We start from the raw sequence: 7,666 nt of genomic DNA, 5'->3' as shown, positions 1-7,666 counted from the left end.
AGAATGGGAGGATACCACCAAATCTTGCCTTCTCCCAAAGGGGAAGAGATCCCCTTTCAATTCATGAAGGAGGGTTTAAATAGAGGAGGAAATCGGGCGCCACACGGCCCCATGACACGGCCGTGTGAGATTCACACGGCCATGTCCTCTTCCTTCTCTGCCAAAGCTGCACGGCCGTGTGACTCACACGGCCAGGACCCTTCTGTTCTCTGGAAATGCTACACGGCCGTGTGGTGCACACGGCCACCACCTGCTTGGCCTCTGGAAACCTCACACGGCCGTGTAGATCTACACGGCCATGTAAGGCATCTGCTCTAATTTCTTCAAATCAAGACACGACCGTGTGAGATTCACACGGCCATGTCCTCTTCCCTTCCTGTTAAAACTACACGGCCGTGTGTGGTACACGGCCTGATGCTCTCTCCCTTCAATTCCTTCCAAGCTTGTCCGAGGACGCATAATCTTCACCAATTTCGACTCCTGTGTACAGAAAATGCACAAAAAGCAGATCTCCGAACCAAAAGAGTAAATATGCTAAAAGGAAAGCTGGAAGTATAAAAATGCATAGATCAAGCATGCTCAAAGTATGTAAATGTGCGTAAAAACATGCATAAAAGAGTATATAATCTACGCACATCACACCCCCAGACTTAAACCTTTGCTTGTCCTCAAGCAAAATGCTGCAGTCTAAATTCATATGTTCTATAACACATTCATAAAACCTAGTGCACTTTCCTAACTCTATCAAAAAGTTTCATTAACAAGCGTGATCATGGAAACAAGTAAAGTATGGTTCAAGCATAAGAATCTTGTGCACAGTGTAAAAGTAACTCAACACCCTTCAAGTCTCAATCCATGTCCTAGTCAAGTCGTCATCAAATTTGAATTCCTAATGTTTCCAGTGAAATACAAGTAACCAGTGATAGGCACTTACTCACCATTCACTTGGTTCATATTTCCCAACTAACCCAAGGTCTCAAAGGTGTGCTCAATCTCAAGGGAAGTTAGGCAGTCATTTCCCCAGTAACCTAACTCGGTCTCAAAGGGGTGACTTGCTAGATTCCACTCATGACAACTATTTTTTATATCCCTTATTTATTTATTTTTTTTATAAGTGTTTGCATTGTGCAAAACTTATTCACAAATGTACTTTTAGCACACATGTTGGGATATTTTGATTTTTTCCAAATGAGCTTTAATGATTTGAGCCTCATCCAGTAACCAAAATGAAAGTTGAGAAATCACCATGGAAACCAAGTACTAAGCAAACAAGATGAATCATAATTATTTCAATGACATCAACTATTCAAGCATCAAGCACAAGTGTAGTGAAGATAAAATCCTTAAGGTTGAACCAAAACTAAAACTCATCACCATAAGATTCTTAGCTTATTAATGCTTCCCAAGATAGAAAAAAAGAACTACACAAAGTTTACTACTAGCATCATTCGAACATCATGAATCAAGACAATAATCGTGCTAACATTTCACTTGAATCCAAGAAAGCATATAAGTGAAGATTTGATGTTCTCAAATTTTATTTTATTTTTCTTTTACCATGATTATTTCAAAAACAAGCAAAATAAAGCAACAAGCAATGAAAATATGAACCAACATGAAAAACTAACAAAAACTAAAAACTGAAAACCAAACTAAACAGTACATGACACCCCCCCAGACTTAAACTTTTCATCGTCCCGATGAAATCAATATGGTGGAGGAGGTGGACGAGGGAAAGGAGGTCTACGACGTGGTTGGCCAATAGGAAAACTAGGAAAACCTAGAATCTCACCAAAGGATCTATGATACTCATATAAAGCATCTACTTGTTGGCTAGTAAGCATCATGCTCTGCATAAAATCTCTCATCCTAGCCTGATCAGTATCATAATCCTGCACAAACTCAGCCACTTGACCTTGAAAATTCCTCGTATAAAAATATAAAACCTACGAGGGCTACCGGTGGTTAATCCAAAACAAGAATTAAAGTCACTAAATGCCCATAGAAATTCTTGATTCATTAGCCTAAATGAGATTTTTTCAAAATAATCATCTTCATTAGTAAAATGGACATCCAATGAACTTAAAAATTCCAAAACAAGACGAGGATATGTAGGCAAATGTGTGTACATAATATCACTCCAATCCAAAAACCCAATCATCAAATCTACATCTTCCCTAATTCCAAGCATATCAAGAACAGTTGGGTACATATATCTAGTACACACTATCTTTCTATTGACAAGAATTGCAAATCTAGTTACTTGATCATCATTTCTAAACACAATATTGAACTCATTGTCATTACCTTCGTTGCGTGAAGTCCTTTTGCCTTTGCCCTTCACTGGTTGTTTTCCTTTGTCCCTTGATGGCTCCTTCTCTTTGTCTCCACTGGATCCACCACCTCCTTTGCGAAGTTTCTTCAAAATGTTGGACATCTTGATGAGTTTAGATAGGGGAAGAATTATCTAGGGTTGGAAAAATGGAACTCAAAGAACAAAACTTCAAAGAGCAAAGATCTTAGGTTAGGAGAATAAAAAGTCCAAGTCTTAAAGAGGAGGAGAATCCGGATCTAAGAGATCTTGAGAGATTAGAGAGGAGTTTTTAAGAGATTGGGAGAGAAAGAGATGTTTTGGAGAGTTGGGGGTGTGCGGAACACGGCCAAGATCTGGTCGTGTAAGGTAGAAAGAAGACTTAAATAACTCTCCTACACGGGCCGTGCAGATCCACACGGCCTCCCCCTCTTCCTTCTCTGGATTCTTCGCATGGCCGTGTCTGGGACACGGCCTCTCCATCTTTCTTCTCAGAATTCTTTGCACGGCCGTGTTTGGGACACGGCCTAGTCCTTTTTCTCCTCGGGAGATCCTACACGGCCGTGTCTGGATGACACGGCCCAAGCACTTCCCTTCTCTGCAACCTTTGCCTGGCCGTGTATAGCACATGGCCGGGCTCTGTTTTGCACCTAACCTGAAAACAAAATCAAAAGAATGCATCAAACTAAAAGAAATTAAAATACAAATCAAAACTAACTAAAAGAACCCTTGGGTTGCCTCCCAAGAAGCGCTTGTTTAAGGTCTTTAGCTCGACCAAACTTGATCATTCACTTCTTTTCCTCGCCCTTGGAGGGCAGATATACTTTTCGTTTTTGTTGGGAGATCTTCTCCCAACATCTTCCACCACATTGTCTCCTTCGTTTGGTGGCCTTCCATGAGGATGGAAATTCCATTCCTCAAGTTTATAAATGCTTGTCCTGCTACAAGCATTTAAAAGAGACGAGACATAGTTAGAGATATTAGATAAATCATATTCCAACCTTTCCTTACCAATTACCAAAGAAAGCTTATGATTTTTGACATCAATTATAGCTCCAGCTGTAGCAAGGAAAGGTCTTCCTAATATTATAGAATCACGGGTCCTCTTCCATGTCCAACACGACAAAATCTGTGGGAATAACATTCTCATCCACCTCTCGGCACATCTTCTATAATACCCAAAGGGTACTGCAGGAATGATCGGCAAGTTGAAGTGCCATAGTAGTAAGTTTAATGTTTTTGAGACCTAATTTATTACAAATTGAATAGGAATGAGGCTAACACTTGCCCCCAAATCACAAAAAGATTTTTCAAAAAATCTTTTCCTATGTTACAAGGAATATAAAAGCTCCTGGGTCCTTTAGTTTTGGGGAAGTGTTCTTCTCCAAAATAGCACTACATTCCTCACTAAGCGCAATTGTCTCAACCTCTCCTCTTCTTCTCTTGTTTGACATGAGATCCTTCAGGAATTTGGCAAATCTAGGCATTTGAAGAATAGCATCAATAAGAGGTACCTCTACACAAATTTCCTTAACTTTTTCTAAAAACTTGCCAAATTCTTCATCTTTCTTGAGCATTGTAAGTCACTGAGGAAAAGGGACAGCTTTGCTCTGATGGTTCAGTGGAAGAGTCTCTTCAACCTCAATGGTACTCTCCTCATTAGCTTGAATCTGATTTGGTATAAGAGGAGAGAGCTCTTCTTCTTTTTGTATCCCTTTTGGAGCAGTCACTTGGGAGTCTCCCAAGGTCCGTCTGCTCCTAAGCTCAATTCTATTGCAATGCTCCATAGGATTCACATCAGGTTTTCCTGGAAGTTGTCCTGGTGCTCTAGATGATGAGGAAGCTAGTTGGGCAATTTGACTATCCTGGATCTTTTGATGCTTTTCAGAATTATCCATTCTCTGAATGAGCTTTGTTAAATCTTGCTTCATTTCATTCTGACTTGAGATAATTTCTTCAAGCATCTTTTCAATATTTGACTTTGGTAAGCCTTGAGAAGATAGATGTTGAAAATTTTGTTGCCCAGCTTGAAAATTTGGTCTTGCCCCCCATAGATGGTCCTTGATCTTGATTATTTCTGTAAGAAAAATTGGGATGGCTCTTCCATCCAGGGTTATAAGTATTTGAGTATGGGTTGTTCTGCCTTTGATTGTAACTCATGATTGCATCACATTGTTCCAGTTGATTAATTTGTGCAGTGATAGCTCCCAATGGACATGAGTCATTTGAGTGCTCTGAACTCCCACATACTTCACAAGATGTACTAATAGCATTGACCATATTAGCACTAGTCCCCATATTCTCAAATTTCTTTGTAAGAGCGTCCAATTTTACAGACAAAAGAGTGACTGCATCTACATCAAACTTCCCTGATGCTTTAATTGTTGGGTTTACAGAAGAATAGCCACAACTTCTTTCATTTGCCCATTGATGATGATTTTGTGCTACACTGTCAATAATTTCTTCAGCTTCATCTAAACTTTTATTCATAAGTGCCCCTCCAGCAGCTGAATCAAGGGACACTTTGGTATGATAGTTGATACCATTATAAAAAGTGTGCAACACTAACCATCTTTCCAACCCATGATGTGGGCATTGTCTGAGCATACTATTATATCTATCCCATGCTTCAAAAAGATATTCTGAGTCAGTTTGCTTGAAGCTTGCAATTAAATTCCTCATATGAGCTGTTTTACTTGGTGGATAGAATTTATCAAGAAACTGTTGCTCACACTGCTCCCAAGTGGTGATGCTATTAGGGGCCAAAGAATTCAGCCATTGCTTTGCCCTATCTCTTAAAGAAAACCCAAATAATAATAATCTAACTGCTTCTGAAGGAACTCCATTCATTTTCATGGTACCACATATTTCATAAAAGACCTCTAAGTGTTAATTGGGGTCTTCATGAGGTCCTCCACCAAATTGGTTCTGCTGCACCATAGATATAATTGCGGGTTTGATCTCAAAGTTATTAGCTTCCACTGAAGGTCTTGAAATACTAGATCGAAAACCTCTTGCATAAGGTGCTGCATAATCCTTGAGTGGTCTATTCGCCATGTTCAAATGTTCCTGTTCTTCAATTTGCCTTTGCAGAATTCTTCTTTTATGGAAAGTTCTGTCAATCTCAGGGTCAAAAGGAAAGAATTCCCCTGCAAAGTTAGATCTTCGCATACACAAGAACAAGATAGCAAATGACAATTCAACAGAAAAAGAAAAAAAATAAAAGAATCAAAAATGCAGAATTGAATTTGTACAAAAAGAATTAACAAGAAGTAAAAGTTATACAAGAAAGTAAAAACAGAAATCTAATGATTAGTTACAACTATGCAATATGAAAGGAAAACAAATGTTATGTTTAGTCTAACTCAATTGATAATTCCTAATGTTATAGCGCAGTCCCCGGCAACGGCGCCAAAAACTTGTTACGCTCCGCAAGTGTACAGAAATGTCGCAAGTAATATAAAAGATTATCGTATCCACAGGGACTGGAATAAGCACTAGAAATGTCTCAATGCGAATTAGCTAAACAACTATTCAATTGTTTCAAATGCAAAGTGAAGGTAAACAAATCTAATATTAAAGATCAATAAACAAGAGTTTAGTGTTTTGGGTTATGATAAGGGGAGATTCTAGGAGTTTCGGTTTCTTTGTAAGATTTCTTGAATGTAAATGGTTCACCAATTCTTATCCCTCAATTGCCAAACACTTGTAGAAAGTTGTCGGTTCTCTCTTGCAATAGATAACCGGCTAAGGACTGAGAAATGTATCTAAATATGATCAATTAGACGTGAACCTACGTTGTCCTTACACAGAAGCGCACCTATTACTATGTCTTCCTCGGATATCAACATAGAAGCCCACAACTTATTAATCTATCAAGATACAAGAAACTAATCACAAGATCCATCCTACTCTCTTGAATATTCCTATTTCCTCTTCAAGATTATCTCTCAAACGTTCTTACACGGGCTTGCACCTATCACGTGGATCCCTCGGATGATCGAGTGAGAGTTTACCTTTACTAAGTCCACAAGAAATCCAAACAATCAATCAAGAATGAGAATTAAGCACAAATCACCATTAATCATTCAAGATCTAATTGATACAAGCAAGACAATGTCATTGAAACAAGAAATTGGCAAATCCATAAGAGATTACATCAATCCATCATACAAATACTCCCTTAATCCTAGAATACAAGATCTACTCCATGAATCGAGGAAGAATACCCGAAGAAATAAGGATTACAAGTATTTCTTAAATCCCCAATCCAAGAAACCAAGAAAAGGGGGAAAGAGAAAACTTATCTACGAAGAAGCCTCGTCTTCGGATCCAATCCTCGCTCCGGAGTCGAAATCGTCAAGAACTCCCCTCGAATCACCCAGAAATCCTCCCGAGAATGGGAGGATACCACCAAATCTTGCCTTCTCCTAAAGGGGAAGAGATCCCCTTTCAATTCATGAAGGAGGGTTTAAATAGAGGAGGAAATCGGGCGCCACACGGCCCCGTGACACGGCCGTGTGAGATTTACACGGCCATGTCCTCTTCCTTCTCTGCCAAAGCTGCACGGCTGTGTGACTCACACGGCCAGGACCCTTCTGTTCTCTGGAAATGCTACACGGCCGTGTGGTGCACACGGCCACCACCTGCTTGGCCTCTGGAAACCTCACACGGCCGTGTAGATCTACACAGCCATGTAAGGCATCTGCTCTAATTTCTTCAAATCAAGACACGGTCGTGTGAGATTCACACGGCCATGTCCTCTTCCTTTCCTGTTAAAACTACACGGCCATGTGTGGTACACGGCCTGATGCTCTCTCCCTTCAATTCCTTCCAAGCTTGTCCGAGGACGCATAATCTTCACCAATTTCGACTCCTGTGTACAGAAAATGCACAAAAAACAGATCTCCGAACCAAAAGAGTAAATATGCTAAAAGGAAAGCTGGAAGTATAAAAATGCATAGATCAAGCATGCTCAAAGTATGTAAATGTGCGTAAAAACATGCATAAAAGAGTATATAATCTACGCACATCAGCCGACAGGGTTGACCCCTCTTGACTCCTGACCCCTACGTGTCGTTGACCCTTTGCCCATGAGGGCCCCCCGGCCTTATCGCTGGATCACTTGCCTTCCCCTCAAGTCTAGTCGAAGGAGGCGCTAAGTCCGACTGACTGGACTTCCGGTCTAACTGTGTAACGGCGCTCGAACGGCCCGTGGAATGCTCATCCATTCGGCTTACATTCTTCACCACATCTGTTCGGCGCTGTTGACGGATGAAAGGTCAACGCTAATGCCTTTGGGATCCCCTCAGAATACGTGCCAAAACCTTTCCATTAAAGCCGAGCACACACGCT

General features: G+C 40.4%; 1 non-coding gene across 1 annotated transcript; it reads left to right on the top strand.

Annotated features, from left to right (window-relative positions):
• The first annotated feature begins 4,889 nt into the window (after positions 1-4,889).
• Positions 4,890-4,995, top strand: LOC121978914. Its single transcript, XR_006111239.1, has one exon. It is a non-coding gene; the product is annotated as a small nucleolar RNA R71 (small nucleolar RNA).
• The last annotated feature ends 2,671 nt before the right edge of the window (positions 4,996-7,666 follow it).

The sequence above is a fragment of the Zingiber officinale genome, chromosome 4B, assembly GCF_018446385.1.
Source record: "Zingiber officinale cultivar Zhangliang chromosome 4B, Zo_v1.1, whole genome shotgun sequence".
Taxonomy (NCBI): Eukaryota; Viridiplantae; Streptophyta; class Magnoliopsida; order Zingiberales; family Zingiberaceae; genus Zingiber; species Zingiber officinale.
This window is presented reverse-complemented; position numbering and strand designations above follow the sequence as displayed.